The sequence below is a fragment of the Cricetulus griseus genome (assembly GCF_003668045.3).
Source record: "Cricetulus griseus strain 17A/GY chromosome 1 unlocalized genomic scaffold, alternate assembly CriGri-PICRH-1.0 chr1_0, whole genome shotgun sequence".
NCBI lineage: Eukaryota > Metazoa > Chordata > Mammalia > Rodentia > Cricetidae > Cricetulus > Cricetulus griseus.
In genome coordinates, this window is record NW_023276806.1 from 4,925,826 (window position 1) to 4,943,743 (window position 17,918).

Sequence of the window (17,918 nt, forward strand, 5' to 3'; positions counted from 1 at the left end):
GCAGGGGAACACAGTGATTGTGTCTCTGGAGCAGCAGGAAAGACATGGTGATACTCGTTACTGTAGCTCCATGGGGAAATCAGGCTCTTTTTGAAAGCATCTCACCAGTTCCAATGGAGAACCAGTCTCCAAAAGAAACCTAGCTAGGCACAAGAAGGGAGAGTCACGAGGGAACCGCCCGGTGTCAAGTCACAGGCATCAATTAAGAATGAGGAGCCTTTGGAAGGATCCTGAGAATGGGGTAGATGATGAAAGTCACTACTTATTTCATGAGGATTTTTTTTAGTGTTTCCATATTTTACTCATTTTATTTCAAGTGAGGTCAATTACAGCATTTGAAGGGGAAGAGTTAATTCCACACAAAATGAAGGAGTTTATTGTGAGCCCATTAAACTGAGAAAAAGAAAGAGTGGTGAGGCTTTTACAGAAGTTCTTTTAGATCCCTAGTGTTGCTGTAGTGTGACCACAATCACTTCCCTCAGCTTAGAGCTGGGGACCCAGAAACTATGTCATACTCTGGTGTCATGGCAGAAATAAAAGAAAGGAAAGAAGGGAGAGAGGGAGGGAGGGAGAGAGGGAAGGAGGGAGGGAGGGAGGGAGGGAGGGAGGGAGAGAAGGAAAAGAAACCCACACCACAACACAAGGAAGAATTGAGTCTTGAATGGCCAGCTCTATCACTCGCACCCACTCTACCCTGAAATGACACAAAAGAAATAGCTAAGCACATCGTGAAGACGACTCTTGGTGTAAAATGGGTGCCTGATGGGCTAGGCTGGGAACAAGGCATGAAGATCTGTCTGAACATACCGCTTTCACACAGGTGTGTGCAAGCTTCTCCGCAGTTAGGATCAGGACACCAAGGGTCATTGCTCAGGAAGCCACAGTTTCATCTGTGGACTCCGTACAGATTAACAAGGGCACATTCCCAGCTTCCACTGTGGCCTGACATCTCTAGGGAGTGTCCTCCCCAACCCACATCTACCCTGGAATGAGGTTTCTTCTTTACTGTGAAAGGGTAACACCTTAAAGCCAGGTCTCACCTAGCCTGGTGATCTAACTTGATCTTTAGCAATTCCTGCATCCCCAACACACAGCATTAAAAGTCACTAAATGCTAAAGGTAACTATGTTTCCAAGCAGTTTTAAATTAACAATCTTACAATGTTCGTTTATGCTTGGAATTCCAGGCCACACCAAGTTTGTGGCCGCCTTGGTTGAAGTTCTTGCTGTCCCACAGAGATGACAGCCATCAGTTTGATGCCTGGCTCTAGGGTCTGAGTGTACCCAATCAGATCATGCTGAAGTAATTTGTATTGAATAAAAAACTAGCATGGGGTCGGCTGCTATTCCAAAGCAAGTCCTACTGTGTTAGGAGCCGTTACAAGCTGTGCGCATGCGCAATAGGTAACTTTGTAACTTTCCAGCCCTTAGTCTCCGCCCCTCCCGTGACGTCATATGGTCCAATCAGCTGACGTGATATGGTCCGATGAGCTTCAGCTAGTCAAAAAGTAACAGTCTGAGGCGACGGTTGCTAGCCTATATAAGGAGGGGTTTTTGGGAGTTCAGGGTCTCCGCCCTGTAAGCTGATGCTCTCCCTCTCAAGTAGCATTAAAGCTTTACTGCAGAAGGATCCTAAGGAGTGTCCCCGTGTCGTTTTTGCTGGCGAGACGGTTAGCACGGGACACTACTGTTCCCTGCTGTCCAGGCGAGACTGACAGCGGTCCCTGCCTTCTTGTTCACCTTTTGGTTATTGGAGCCACCACACTCGTCATCCATGTTAGTATGAAGCTGAAATTTATCCACCTTATAGACAAACGCAAAGTTGGGCCACTGAGGACTTCGAGGGATCAAAATTCATCTGTTAGCCAGCCAGTCCTCATAGCCCTGCCTGAGAGGGCCCAGAGATGTCAAAGTCCACATACAGTCCAGGTTGATAGGCTCCCTCACGTACCCTGTCTTGATCTTAGTATTTTCCCCCTCCCCTGGGGTTAGGCCAGAAGGATGAACCAAAGGTCAGCTTCAGCCGGTCTTCCACAGTGACCTCGGTGCCCAGGATGCCATCTGTAAACATCAAGTCATACTTGGTCTCCGTGCTGTAGTTCACTTTGGTGGGCTCTGTGTTGGCTGAGCCTGAGATGGTAAATTCCAATCTGTTCTCAGGCTTTATTTCTAAATCAGCTTTTATTAAGCCAAATCTGTAGCCCTTGGTGAAGACATCCTTGTCAGACTTGCCAAGATCAGCAAGACGCGTGTGAGAGCCATAGTCATCTTCTCAGATGCAGCAATGGAGGAATCAGGGGTAGCCATGGGGGCTGCAGTGACAAGGCTGGGTGTCATAGGCAATCTTAACACCAACGTGACAGAGCACTGCCTGTCCCTTCACGTCCCATTACATTGAAGCTACAAAGAATAGCTATAAAACGTTAGGATCATTCATAATCTCTTCCTTGTGTCTTTTCATTGTTAAGTTTGCCCAGAAGGTATTTATTTCAAGTCGACAGGCCGTTTAGATCCCACTCTGCTCTCTATCCTGGTCCTTAAATGTCTTCTCACAATTGCTCACAAATTGCTTGCAAAGTATTTTGGAAGCAATAGTTGAAATGCACTGAGCATTCCCCCTGCACTATGTGAGCGTTTTATTTTGTAACTTAATCTTTCATAAAGTTTACAATCATTCTTCTATCTCATCAGCAACAGTTGAAATAACAGGGTGGAGATTAATTTAAAAGTTATCATGTTATTGCAAATCCTTTGGGACTGAGCATTGTCCTAAACACTTTCCACACACGGACCAAACCCGAAAAACTAGGACTACTTTCTGCATGATCCACATGGACCATTTGGCAAACAGTGTGTAAGTCGATCGTCTCAAATCACACAATTAACAGAGGTTAAAACTCAGTGGGTTAGCCAGGCAATGGTGGCGCAAGCCTTTAATCCCAGCACTCAGGAGGCAGAGGCAGGTGGATCTCTGTGAGTTCAAAACCAGCCTGGTCTACAAGAGCGAGTGCCAGGTCAGGCTCCAAAGCTACATAGGGAAACCTTGTCTCAAAAAACAAACAAACAAACAAACAAACAAACAAACAACTCAGTGGGTTGACTCTCAGTGCCCAGCATCTCAACCTGTGTAACATGTCCTTACAGTGTAGAAGCGTTCGACACAGAAAAAGTTCAGTACCCCATTGAAAGGAACTGTCCTGAGAAACCCATTCCCACAGGGCTTGCTCTGGTTTTCCTTGTTTTGTTTTCTGGGCTGAGTCCTGTGATGCTCCCCTCTGCCCCACCCCCACTCCCTGGGGTTGCTTTTCTAAGGAGTTGTTTCTTCAGCACCAAGATTCTACCGCAAAGTCCACAAGCTAGCTGCATTCTGAACTCTCACCAAGCAGCCTTGTTATCCATATGAACTTTTCATAAATTTTATACATGTGCAATTTTCAAAGAATACATTTGAAATACTTAAAGAAAACCTGATGACCATATTTTTAATGTGAGACAAAAAATTTTTTTAATGCAAACAAACAACTGCTTTTCAACACTTTCGTATTATTTTCTGTTGTATGCTGAAGTGAAACACAAGTCTTGCCTTCTGAGGCCCTGTAGTCATGGGCCACGACCCTGAATAGACTAAAACACCTAGCCCTCAAAAGCTACATTTGATTTGGTTCACAAGGTCTTACTAAATCCAGATATTTATAGTTGAGAAATCATATTTCATGTCCATCTGTTGTCAGAATTCCACATTCTTAACATCACATCTGTAGGTTACAGTGAGAGGGCTCAGAGTGTGTGTGATTTTTTTTGTGTGTATGTGCGTGTGTATGTGTCATGTGAGTGTGTGTATGAGAGAGAGAGAGAGAGAGAGAGAGAGAGAGAGAGAGAGAGAGAGAGAGAGAACGAGGATGAATCCCCAGGATGACTGCTCCTCTGTCTACAATGGAGTCACAGCCTCGTGAATTCATTGATGTCAAGAAGACACATAACACTGTCACTTAGTCTACCAAGATTAAGATGATTTTAGGAGGATGGCCTGTGGGGAACGAGGTGTCATCACTCTTGACCACATGCTGAGGTGATCTGGGTCTGCACCTCACTGATGCTGCCCTGTGTCCTGAGACAATATTAAATCACAAACCTGGAGCAAAACCCAATGTTAAAACTCGAACAACGGCTTCAGTTGAACATGTATCATGTTTGTACCACTGTAAAGGAAAATATGCAGCCCAGCCCATCACAGCCAGGACCATGCATATCTGAGAAGCCCAGAGGCTTCTCCCTAGATGGTGACTTATAGCCTGTTCCCTGTGCGCTTATGGGCAGCCATTTCTGCAGGATTATGTAGAGCAAACATTGTATTTGAATCATATGTGGGACTAACACAGCTGCATTACATTCTAACTATTTGTATATGTACTTATATTCCACTCTGATTTAGGAGGTCCTAAGGGTACAGATCAATGTCTCAAGTTGCTGTATCCTGCATGGGTTTGTACACAGCAGAGTTTGCAATGTGTGTTAAACAACTGAGAGGAATTTGCTACTTGAAATTGGACGTGGCTGGAGGAAACCCCCAAATAATATGAGTTTACACAAGATAGGTGCATGCATTTCTTTTGTATCAAAAATATTATGTGGGATTATTATTCTGTGCTAATTTTTTTTAAATGAAGAAGCTATACTGGCTTATGCTCATAATCACAGTGCCCAGGCATCCAAATCAGGTGCTTTTCAAATCTGAGAAAGAACTGTGACTGCTGCTATTGAGACACTTTTAGTCTTGAAGCACTAACACGATTATACAGTTTTTGTTTTGCCTGCATTCCTATGTGTTTGTGGGGGTGTTTGTGTGTGTGGGGGGGTCTGTGCATGTGTGCATATCTGAGGTTAACATTCAGAGTCTTCTTCAATCATTTTCCATCTAAATTATTTGAGACAAGGTCTCTCCATAGAACTGAAATTTCACCTGTGTAAATAGTCTAGCTAGCCAGTTAGTTCCAGGGACCCCGCAATGTCCTGCCTCTGAGCATAGGCTTCCATGCCCACCCAACATGCACATGGGCAACTAGAGATACAAACTCCAATCCTTAGACCCGAGCAGCAAGCCCTTGATCCACCGAGCCATCTCCCTAGGCCCCAAATTGATGTTCTGTTCAGGACATGAGTTCCTCTGGCTCTAATTGAACGAATTTCATTTTGTACCTTCTTTTTCTATTACATTTCATCATTTTCATGGTTTTCTGTTGTTGTGTACATGTGTGCATGGGGACATATGCATGTGAAGATCTTGTAGGAGTAGAGTCTATTCTCTCCTATGATGTGGATCTCTCAAGCGCCATCACCCGCAGAGCCATCTGGCCAGCCACAGAGTTCACAACCCTTAATACTTCCTGCAGAGCAGCAAGAGAAGAGAAATTTGAAGAGGAAGAAAATCTTAGCAAAGCAGCAGCTCTTGAAAGGGAAGAGCTCAGTGACACCTCGAGAGGAAGGAACTCAATGCAGCTGTGGAGGAGACTGGCCAAAGGCTGATCTCTGATGGAAGTTTTAACATGTCCTTGAGCCAGAAAGTTCACACCAGAGAACTTGTTCTGCAGATAGGATCAATTTGTGCAAAATTATTCATAGGCAAATCTACAGAGTCGGTGTTGTTGATAAAAGCAAAAACCTGGATCAGAGTGTCACTAGATGAGTAAGGGTGATGGACAGCCTCTGAGGAAATGTTGCAACCTAACTGTTAAAATACAAAAAGCAGACCTCAGAAAACACATCTACTCACTCGTGTTTAAAATACTTCTGTGGCCATGTGTGGGAAGGCACCCAGTTATGTACATGCAAATTAGACATGTTTGCTGTAGGTACATATTCATATGTGTGTAGAGCATCATGAAAGAATAAAAACTAAAACCCTAACAAGGTGGGTGACTTCACAGTGGAAGTGAGACTCGACTCCACTCAGTGTATTGCACTTACTATCGTATTAATTGTTCTCTTAGTCATTCAAAACTAACTAAATGAAAGTGAAATGGAAGGCTCATTTTGTGTCCTGTCTGCCGAAGGAAACAGAAGTAAATCTGCTGAACTTTAACTGAGATGACAGTAAAATGGCAAGACAAAACCAAAATGAGAAACAAGGCTGACTGAGATAGAGGCAGGAATTTCTGAAGGCCTACAAGAAACTAGAGACAGTATAACTTAAAACTGTAACAGTAATCATAAAATCAAGTCGACACTGTAGACAAGACGGTTGGTAACAATGCAGAGATGGGCAGAAGCACGGAGAAGAGACTTAGGAAGTGTCCCCGAGCAAGCCAGGAAAAGGACAGGCTGGAAAAAAGACAAAAAAGTCAGCAAGTCCCCAGTTAACAGAGAGCTATGCCCAACATGTGATTGTAACACGAATAATAAAGACCTAGAGACAGAGCTTGGGTTCAAGCTGAAGATCAGAGAAGCAAAGCAACCAGCCACTAGCTCTGACCTCCACCTCAGGGTAAAATAGGTGATCCTGTCTCCACAAATCCTCAGAGCACAATGCAGACTGCCCTGCTCTCCACCAAGCCTCGGGCTGTAAACACCCCCCCCCCCCCCGCCCCGCCAGCACCTGTCTCCTCCCAGCCTCATTACTCCAGTCTCCACCTCCCTAGAGCTGGGATTAAAGGCATCTCAAGTGCTGAGATCACCTTGTGTGAGCAATTTCTCCTTTAGACTACATCTATTTTGCATAGCTCAGTGTGGTCTTGAACTAATAGAGATCAGTGTGCCTCTGTCTCCGGAGTCCTGGGAATAAAGGTGTGTCCCGCCGCCTGGCTCTATGGCTGTGGCTAGCTTTGCATTTTGATCTTCAGTGGCTTTATTAAATCATAAACAATGTATCACCACATGTGATAAAACAGCATCCCCCAAGCATACACCCCAGATGGTGTGTTCCAGTTGGTTATTAGCACGCAATAGACGATTCCCAAGGCCAGGGAAGGGGCTCCAGGACTGTGGCGAAAGGTTCTTAAGTAAACAAACTCATCAAGTTTTCGTTGTATCTTTGCAAAATTCAAAAATAATTTTTTTTTGAACTTCCATCCCTCAACTCCTGCATAGCAGCAATGGTGAAACTAACGAATACGCTTGTGTTAAGAATCCTGTCCTGGGGTCAGGCCAGTGTGTAGCCTCGCACGCAACAGTGTGAGAGCCTGACTTAAACATGTAGACACGGCAAACTGGCCTTGTATACACCCCAGCCCCAGACCTCGAACACAATAGGCCACCATCTGCACCTTGGGTGCATGAGTTGCTGTTGTCATCACTTATGCTTGTTCTTGTAGGGCCCTGGGGAAGAGGGTCATGCCTACACTGCTGACTGTGTCACTGTAACTTTTTCTTCTGTGGCAAGTGATGTCGATTTATCTTTTCTGAATGACCTCTGAGAGGGCCCTTCCCCAGGAGTGAGTCCATAGCCACGGCTCAATGCTGGACACAAGAACAGAGCGCCAGAGAGTCAGCCATCCTGTCTTGTCTGAGATCCTTCTCAGAATATATTGTAAAACGGTAACTCCTTTCTACACTGTTTTCTCACCGGAGAACTTGGGCTAACCGGGAAAGACGGCTAAAAGAATAAGTAAGTGTGGAAAATGTCCAACGAACTTCCTCACACGTACTGAACACTTAAATGACAGTTGCTGTTGTGTCCAAACCAGACATTTATATGTACTCTTTGGTTTCAGAAAAATGTGGGTAAGTATGGGAGCAATGAAAAAATATTTTTATGCATTTTTCAAAAAGACCCAGAGTTCTCTCACTCCTGCCTGGGTGATGGATGACTTGTGTCTCTATATGGAGTTAACACTTGCTTCCCTCCCATCCCCATGTCCCCATTAGTGTTAATGGTAAGTCACACCTACAAAAAGAACAGCTGTTGGAAGAAGCCCCTGCTGAGGAACAGTTTCAATGACTCTGGATGTTAAGAAACAAACCAGGAGGCTCTGTAGAATGAGGACCTGCCTCCTGGTGCACTTAATGTCACTGAACTCAGGACAGGGCAGTTGAGTGGAGGCTACCAGGAGCTGAGTGAGGGCAGAGAGATGGCTGTGGAGAGACAGGTTAGGAAGACGGAAAACTCTAGAGACCCTGCCTCACAACAGCACAGATATATTCCAAGCACCCCAGGCTTAAAGGTGGTTACAACTGTGAGGTCTGTGCCATGTGTTTACCACAATTAAGTAAAGAAAAATATGCAAAATTATAGTTTTAAAAAGAAATGCTTGCACGTTTACTTCATACTCTGTCCTGGACAAGCTCAATGTTTTGGCAGCAAGAGCTTAAGAAGCTGTCAGGATAAAATTCAGAGAATCTGTACATTACTGGGTTGAATTTAGCAGCATCAAGCTCGGCTCAGAGCTCTGAGCTTGCCCTTGCCCAGGGGCTTCTTCCTTTTCCCCTTGGGCACACCTTACTTGAAACTCTTGATTCTCCAAGGTCAAGGCATCTGTATGAACAGCATCTATACAACAACACGTACTGTGGTGGCCTGAGAGACCCACCTTGTCGTGGGGTCCCCTGGGCAGGCCACAGGGGAAGGACAAGGATTGTGTTTGACTCTGTACAAGAGCAGTCCTGTGCCTGAAGCTCCTCCCAGGGTGGGAAATTCTCTCACTTATGTTAAAAGACTGGAGGGTTGTTTGTATGGAAACATTACCCTCTGGAGATACCACTGGTTACCAAACTACACCTGCAAGCTCAATTTGTCAAGCTTGCATCCATTGTCCTTCCGTGTCCCAGGAAGTGCAAACTCAGAAACTGAAAACAAACAGACAAAAACAAAAACAAAAACAAAAACAAAAAAACAAAAACAAAAACAAAAAAAAATGTAAGATGTCTGTTAAGTCCCTGGCTGGCCAAAAGTCTGATGAATGGAGCACCAAGACATTCATCTGCCTTGGCCCAGTTAGGTAATCTCACTAGACTTCCAAACTTGATAGTTCTATTTTTTTAAATTCTCCCTTCCTTCTTCCTTCCTGCGTTCCTTCCTTCTTTCTTTTTCCCTGCCTCTCTCCTCTCTCTAGCTTAATAGTTCAAAAATAGAAAACAGATATGCTTTTCCTTGGGCATTTAAAAATGCCACTTTGGCTTCTGAATAGAGAATGTTTAAGTGTCTGGTTGCACAGAGGGACAGAGGTGGTGAGGTTCAGTGAGCTTGCAGCAGGGAACAGAGAAGGCACTGGAACTTTGGAGCCAGCAGCTAAGGTGTGGTATTCAAATATCTGCAACTGGAAGAGACATCGGAAGAGACAAAGCAAGATAGACGTAAACAGAGCAGCAGCAGGGACTGGGTGCTGGGTGGGCCCTGATCTAAATGTAGAAACCCCTGGGCCTTGGAGAGAGAAGCAGGCAGTGGCAAAAACAGTCCCTCTGTTGTGGAGACACAAAGCAAGAGCGTGGGATATGTGGCAGTGTGTGTGTGTGTGTGTGTGTGTGTGTGTGTGTGTTGGGTGCACACGTGTGGCACAGACATCAAGGAAAACCTCAGATATTGTTCACAAGAACCTTCTACTTCTGGCTTGACTGTTTTGTTCTGATTGGCCTGAAATCTCACCAAGAGCACCAGGGATTCCTGTTCAGCCCGCCTCTTACCACCACTATGATTACAAGTGTCCACCTTTGTGCCTGGATATTAATGTAAATTTGGGGGTTTGAACTCACTTGCAAGGCAAACACTTTGCAAACTAAACCACCTCCCCAGCCTGTTAGCAACACTTCAAGTAAAGTTACGGCATCGAAGAGGTCCGGCTGATGGTTTGAAGAAAAATAAAGAATACGATAGGACAAGTGCTGGGTGCTTGGCAAGGCATTCACCAACAACACTGCTGTATCATCACCTGAAAATCTGCATGAATTCCCCATCACGGTGCATGAATTCTTCGTAGGACTCAGTCACTCCACGAACATAGACGGTCCTGAAAGACAGTAGGAGGTGAAGCTTGTGAGTAATAATGATAGAAGCAAAGGAACAGACTCTGTACCCCATGTTTGTCTCTCCAGAACCCTTCTAGAGATGCTACGTAATGAAGAAATGGTTACAGAGCAGGGTTTGTTAACAGTAATGCCCTTAAGATGTCTTGCCAGACCACCAATAAATAGCCATTATTCAGAGTGACCAACTGCAGACCACATCAGCAGATGTGTAAGCACACGTGTATGCAGGTGTGTGAGCGCGTATGTAAATGGTTATGTTAGCAGGTATGTGAATAGGTGTGTAAGCAAGTGTGTGAACACATGTTCTTAGTGTGCATCCTTGTGGCAGTTAACAGATTGTCAGGCAACATCCACAACTCCTGTGGTGTCAGAGGGAGACCAGTGGTATTTGTTACCAGTCCCTGGGAGTTTGATTGGGCTTTTCTATTATTGGTGAGAGAGCTTGCTGTAAATGGATCTGGTCCATTTAAATTTGCCATTTTCTTTTCTTTTCTTTTCTTTTTTTTTTTTCAGTGTAGAACACAGTTTGTATATAGGCATCTATCTTTGTTAATGTCACCTAATTGTTGGTACAGAAATGTTTGTAATATACTTTATAACTTATTCTACAAATTCAGTCTATCCACTCATCCCAGATTTCACTAATTCATTCCTTTCATTTTCTCTTCTGTCCAACTAAGATTTATAGTTTTGTTCATCAGAAAGAGAGACGCTTTTTTTCCCTCTGTCTCTTCCTTAGGCTCTGTCCCACCTTCTGTTTTATTCCTTGGGTTTCCTTCATTGTGGCTGCTTTCCATCTAACTTTCTCTGTGTTGCCCAATGTTTAGAGCGGAGGAGGTTTAGGTTGTTGGTGGAGCCCTTCTTCTCCCGCACGTGCCCTTACAGGTATAAATCCTCCCTTCCTTTGTTTTAGGCTGTGCTCTGAATGTGGGTTATGACGTCATCTGTTTTGCTCATCTCTAAGTAATTCCAATCCTCTGTGATTGCTTCTTGAGTCGTTATTTACTAGAACTGTTTGTTTTCCACACTCCTGAGTTAGCGTTTCCTTTTGTACTTGATCCCGCTTTTGTTCTTTTCTATTTAGCTATTTCTATTTAGCTAACGTTTTTCTTCTGGTCCTCTGCATTTGTATTGCTTGCTGTAAGACCTAATTCAGGGTCACTCCCAGAGAGGTGCTGGCACACTGTAGTGGCATCTGGCCTTGCCAGTGAACCTGTAGTGGTGCCCTCTGGGTGTGGCTTTCGGTGCAGATGTGACCCATTATAAGGTAGAGGAGGGGCTGGCTAGTGTTCTCTTGGGCGTGAGAGCATCGGAAGGGCTCAGTGGTTACTCTAATCTAGGAAGTGCTTCCCTAAGAAACACTTATTTATCATTTATCTTGGGTCTGGTGGACTCATTTAAACCCCGCCTTTGGCACATCCCTGAGGGAACGCAGCATTCTGCTGCTGTGGGTGTGTGTTTGATAGGTGTTCAAGTCTTCTGTCTCCTGCTTTGATATTTATCCTCTACTGAAGTGAAGTTGTTGAGGTCCAGCTGTTATTATTGAATTATCCACATTGTCTTCTAATTCTATCAGCGTTTGTCTCGTGGGCTGGGGACAGGAGGAAGTGACCAGTCCCAGCCCTGCTTCCTCACTGAGAAACTAGGCTGGCTTTTTCCTGGGATCCCTAAAGCATGGATGGATGTTCTATCAAGAAGCCAATGTGATCAGAAGGCTCATCAATTCATGCCTGAGACAATGAGATCTATTGCCTGATAGACACTAAACTGAAAACCATTGCTTCATGTATGTCATCAAATTTTCTGTCAGTAACTTGAGTTGGAAAGGTAGACCTGGACTCAGACATGTGCAAATAAATAAACAAATACATAAAATAAAAGCTGACGGAACAGAACAGCAAGTAGTTGTAACAAAATGTCTCAAGCATAATGTCTCAAAAGAACTTGATCCTCCAGGTTGTAACGTACACTGTCAGGACGCTGTTACTATGGTGCTGCTGAACCATGGCATGCCATAAGCCTCTGTCACCCTGCTCTGCCCCTCCTAAAACAGAAGTAGCTATGGACAGCACAGGGTGAGTGTGGGGACAGCATGAGTGAGTGTGGCAAGTTCCCACTCGAGGTTCACTTACTGAAACAGAAGGTGACCAATGGGCTGTGCCCTAACAACTTTAATGTAAGATATTAATCTGTGTGATTTTTCTGTCCAAATTTCTGACTAATTTTTAACTCCCAAATGGGCTTTCCAGAAAGAAAACAGAAGGCTGAAAGGGTGAGAAAAAAGGAGAGTGTAGCATGACCTCAGAAGAGCCCGGTGACCCCACACATACTCCTCATTTTCCTGGGCCTCATCCTACTCTACCAGATGCTCTCACCTTTTGACCCTGTGACATGAAACGGCCATTACAGCGCTCACACTTGAGCACTACACAAACTTATCACACACAAAAACACACAATCTCATAAAACTTTAGATAAGTCTATATCATCTTGTTTTTAACACAGCTATCCTGTGTTCATGAGCCCACCGGCCACAGGCTCAACATGGCTGTGTGACCCTCGGGAAAGCAGGCAATCACTGAAGCAAGTAGATTAGGAGAGGGAAGGTGTGGAGTCATCTTGACCAGTCAGAAATGATGAACCATGACATCACTAGGGCTCAAGGAGAGCACAGAAGTGAGCACAAGGATGCTGGGACTGTAGCTATGGCCAGGGTCAAAAAGACTCATGAACCCTGGACCTGTGTGAGCCGCTCATTCTTTCCGCCTGTGGGAAGTGCTGGCATGCCCCTTGCATATCATCACTCAGCAGGACAGGACGTTCATTCCTTCCACTGAGCCTCATCCAGTTGGATACCTCTGTGGGCATTTCTCAACTCTAACAGTCAGGCCTTCTTAAAGTGCCATGCCCCTAGAAATAAGAGAACAAGTAAACAAAGCCAAACACAGATGGGAGGGACGTTTCTCACTGGGAAGGGGGTAAGGGTACGGAAAGGAAGATGAGCTGTGACAAAAAACCAAGACTGAAGGCAGCCATCTTCATCACACCAAACCATCTCTGTCCATTGCGTCCTCAGACTAAGTGGAAAGGGAAAGGGGAACAGAGTTAACCATACTCAGAGGAATCTCAGGTTGGATAAGGAATGCTTTGAACTTGGTTGTGATCTCTGGTTCCTGGTCCTTCAGTAGGTTTTATTTTGTTTGTTTTAGGTCTTTGCTCTGTGTCCAGTTCCAGTATCATGTATAGCCACATGATCAATCAGTCGTTTCTGCATCCTGTAAACATTTCATGTTCTCAGTTCATCACCTGTGGTGACACCTGTGACGGTCACTAGTAAATAGTGAGATGACTGCTGGCGCCAGGCATGTTGGGGATCGCCAGTTTTTTCTTCCATATGTCACAGGCAAGGCTACGGAGGGCCAGCGAGGTGAAACCACGTCTCCACCATCTCACAGGCGGAACGACACCAGGGCGAAAGTGTCTCCTCTGACCCAAGTTCATGTTCTTTCCAGGACTCTGTGCCACTAGTGATGTCATTTGTACAAGAATTTCCTGTGGTCCCACAGATGTCTTGATGAATCATCTGAAGTTTCCTAGATGGAGGATCTCCTCTGAGCACAAAGCAATTTTGTAAAGTAAGCGGGAAGAACAGAAAAGCCTGACCATCTGGGTCGCTGTTTGCCCACTCAGATGTCTCCAAAGAAAATATGAGTGATGAGAACACCCACCAGTCACGTGACCACTCCAGAGCAGAGCCCAGTGGCTCTTGCAGCCCGCTGGCTCCTTGATCTGCCTCAGGCCGGATCCTCTGTTTACCGTCACCTTCTCTCCACAGCTTCTTTGAGGTTGCTCGAAACAAAGCGCCTCTCCTGCTTAACCTGACCCTATTGAAAGAGATTTGCCATAAAGAGTCAGGCTGTTTCCCCAGGACCCCAGGACCCCAGGGCCCCAGAGCAAGGAAGCCAGCTCATGCTTTTCTCAAGAACTTTCGCTTCTTGTGTTTTGCATTTTTGAAATAAGTGGAATCCATCATAACTTACTCAACAGGACACAAAACTACAAAACTTGCTGCTAAGGAACTGTAGCTGAGTGCACATCCATCATCCTACAGGAAATGCATCTTTCTCTAAAAGAGACTTGAGAACATGAGAAAGCTATGAAAACATCCAATACAACTGAGTGTGCAAATGCTGCTTTAACATAAAATTTTGTGGAATTTTACAAGCAACGGACTAGCAAGTTAGCTCAGTAACTGCCGAAGCCTGTCTCATGAGCTAAGTTTGATCCTGAGATCTACAGAGGAGAAGAGAACTGTCTTCAAAACATTGTCCTCTGACTTCCACCCATGCTCTCTGTCGGATGTACCTTCCTCCTGTCTCCCACACAAATAAATGTAATATTTTTTCTCATTGCTTCTACATTCGTCCATTCCTACCTCACTCCAATCACACAGATCACCGGGTTCCACTGTTTTCATTTTGCAGCTGGAAACAAATGTAAAGAGACTGAGCAGTGTCTTGAATCCAGGCTTCCTGGCTTTAGTGCATCTGTCCTTTCAGAACCTGTGTCCACGGTCACTGACTCCTGCAAGGAAGAAAGAGCAGTCATGTGGAGGTGATGACGAGGCCTAAGAAGGGTGGGACAGAGTCCGGAACCCCGTTCCAGGGCTCTGGCATCCATGAGTGGGTTTATTATTTATTATTCTTGGAATTCATCCACATCAGTTCCTCTTATTTGCTGCTCTGCCTTGTAGAAAAGAAAAACAGTATTTTCATGTGTGTTTGCAAGTTTTACATAACTTTCAATGCCTTTTAGACTGATTCTTCCTCTGTGAACTGGGAGTGACCTCAAACACTGTCGAAAAGTAAGGGCAGATGATGGTGGTAAGGACACTGGCAGCCAGGGACAGTCTGCCCTGGGATTAGCGTTTCTTTTGAAACTGAGGAACAGACTACAAATATCAGAAGACAAATGTTAAATATCTACCACAGGATGAAAGAATTCCTTATTCTGTGATTGATAGGAGCCAGAGGAACTGACGCCATGTGTTGAGACGGGGCAGAAAATGCGAGTACAGAGGTATTATGCAAACAAAGAACATCACTTCCACATGGGAGAGTGCACAGTGTCCAGGATGTGAGCTCTGAGGCACCTTCCCTATACAGACACCTGAATCTGGGATTTGTATCTGAAATGCTCTGCATGGTTAGGTCATTGTTTATATAGCTGTGGAGGGTAGTTTTGTGGGGGTATCCTGAGTGAGAATGTTCACGAGAAGCATACATGAGCACAAACTTCCAGTGTTTCCAAGGTGTACCCAAATAAACGCAACATGATTGAGACAAGGATGAAGCACCAGGTCACACTGAGGAAAGCAGGTGTGATGTGAGATTCTGCCAGCTAGAAATTCGCCATCATTGGAAAAGGGGAAAGACCCAGATGTCCAGGAAAACTGGACTGGAACAGAGAAGAAAGAGGTTTAACTTCTAAATGCCAAATGGGAGCATCCATCTGTGTGGCTCAGAGACCACTCTAAAAGAAAACCAGAGGCAGCCTATCAGTGCAAACAGAAAACCACATCATTCACTATGATGCTTATCTACACACCTTTGACTTGCCAAACAGAAAAGGATGTGTGCTTTCAAGAAAATGGCCAATACCTTTAGTAATGACATAACTATACTAATGGCTAAAGGGACAGTCGTCTCATAGTAACATCCCCTCCAATCTAGTTCCTTCTTCCTGCATCTGAAATTCCCTCTCAGCCTTAGAGTGATCTAGACCCAAGACCAGGGTCCCCACTGCTAGGTGTGATTAAATCACTTCATCCCCTTTAAGGCCAATTTCTTCATGGCAAAAAAGTCATTAACCCTATTTAGTACAGAGGAATGTTAAAGAAACAAATCAAATTATTTCGTCCTTTACTTTTGTTTCGTATTTGTTTTACCATATAGATTACTGTACCCCATACTTTCTTCTCCCTCTTCTGTTTCTTCTAACGTCACATTAATGCTTCCTTCTCTTTTTCTGGTCTGCATTTAGCCTTAATATGCAACAGACTTTTGCAGAAATTCACAGATATTTGAAAACCTGCTTGGCCCTGAAAGAGACTCTGGCTCGGAGCTCTGAGTCCCATAGCCTGTCCAGTGTCAGATCTGTGCACAAGGAAACAGAGCTTATTGCCTCTGTCTGGCTCATCTGGCCAGTCAACAGTATGTGACATCTTAAAGCTCTTCTCTCTGGGGTTTGACAGTACCCAGTTCTAACTGAAAAGTCACCTATTGCTACAGAAGGTACTATTAAACCTGCAAAGCTTGGAAGTAATTATGGTTTCACGGGGTCACTTTAAAAGACAGGCATCTCATCTGTTGTATTCCTTTCTTTTCAGATAACCCAGGAGTGGTAAGAATTCCTGAGGATTTGTTACAAATAATCTGACTCCACATCTTGTAGATGTCTGTTAAAAGATGTGACTGCCACAGACGAGCTGTTCGTCCATGCCGTGTTTAACTCATTACCTGGCAAAGGTACAAGCCAAATACTTGTGGATCTCCTTGGACCCCTTCATAATCAGAGGAAGTAAACCATGTCTGAGAAGTCACACAAAATGTCATTAAATGAATCTGAATAAATGATATCTCCTCAAACAAGCTGTGTCTCCCATGGTCGCTGCACTGTGGAGAGACAAGAGTGGTCAGTAAATAGCAGATCCCAGTAAGCAAGGCACACGTGGTCTCAGCACAGTCCGCCTCTGCTGCAGGTGAAGAGAAGGAGTGTGTGCTGCTCCTGTTCTCAGCTAGTGAAGTGCACACGAAAGAACAGCCCCTCGTGCCTGCAGCAAAAACCTTGCCATTCCGAAGGCATGCACATAAAATGAGCAGGCCCTTTAAAAGGAAAGGTAGACAAAATTGGGATCAAATTAGACTTATGAGAACTGTGGGTTACTTTGAAAGAATGGACAGGAAGAAACTTTTAAATGCATGGCATTGCAGTGTTTTATTCCTCAAATAATTCCATTTTCCTGGCAAGAGTGAGCTAAGTTATTGTCCTTTTGATTCCTTAAACAAATGTCTGCTGAAGCCTCATTGTGCAAAGTGGTCAGGCTACAATAAAAAAAGACATTTAATCTTCCTCTCATACACCAAATCTAGCCCACTGCCTTTTTTATAAATAAGGTTTTATTAGAATGTGATGCATTTGTTGATCGGGTGAGGTGTCTGGCTGACTTTTGTGCTACACTAACAGAACCAAGTTGATGGGGAATTTCCTTCTGTGTATGTTCATCTTATTGATTGTTGAATAAAGCACTGATTGGCCAATGAGGCAGCAAGCTAGGCAGGACTAGGAGTCAAGGAGGATTGTGGGAAATGCAGTAAAAAGAAGTCTTGTGATCCAGGCAGGAAGTGACATAGCAGGCAGTCTCATATATAAGCAGGGACAAACAGGAATTCGTCCCTTTTTCTCTTGCTCTTCCTCCTGGTCTCTGCTCTGGAGTCACCATGTGATCCGCTGGCAAGAGAGGGTACCTGCTGCTGGTGTCCAATAAGATAAGTCTTACAAAATATATAGATTATGATAACGGCTGATAATTAAGTCTGAGCTAGCAGATGAGAAATCCTAGTCATTGACCAAGCAGCATTTGTACCTAATATAAGTCTCCGTGTGTTACTTGGGACCTTAACATGGCAGCGGGCAGAACTCTTTTTGGGTGGCCTGGCGGAAAGTGCAGGGCTCGAGTGGCTTTGGCGGAAAGATTTATCGTTACACCGAGTAGCTGGTGGGGACAGTCTGTGGCTTGCAAATCCTAAAATATTTGCAGTTTGGTGTTTTGTAGAAGTTTGTCCACCCCTAGTCTATAAGGAAACATAGGTATACAGAGGAAAATCTAGCGCTGCTTAGTAAGGTGAATGGAGAATTTGCATTGTCACAGGGTAAAAGAGAAGGGCATCGTGATGCAGAATGTCT

General features: G+C 44.5%; 1 pseudogene; it reads right to left on the minus strand.

Moving 5' to 3' along the window:
* Positions 1–1,670: 1,670 nt before the first annotated feature.
* On the minus strand, positions 1,671–16,521 carry LOC100769683 (annotated as a pseudogene).
* Positions 16,522–17,918: the final 1,397 nt, after the last annotated feature.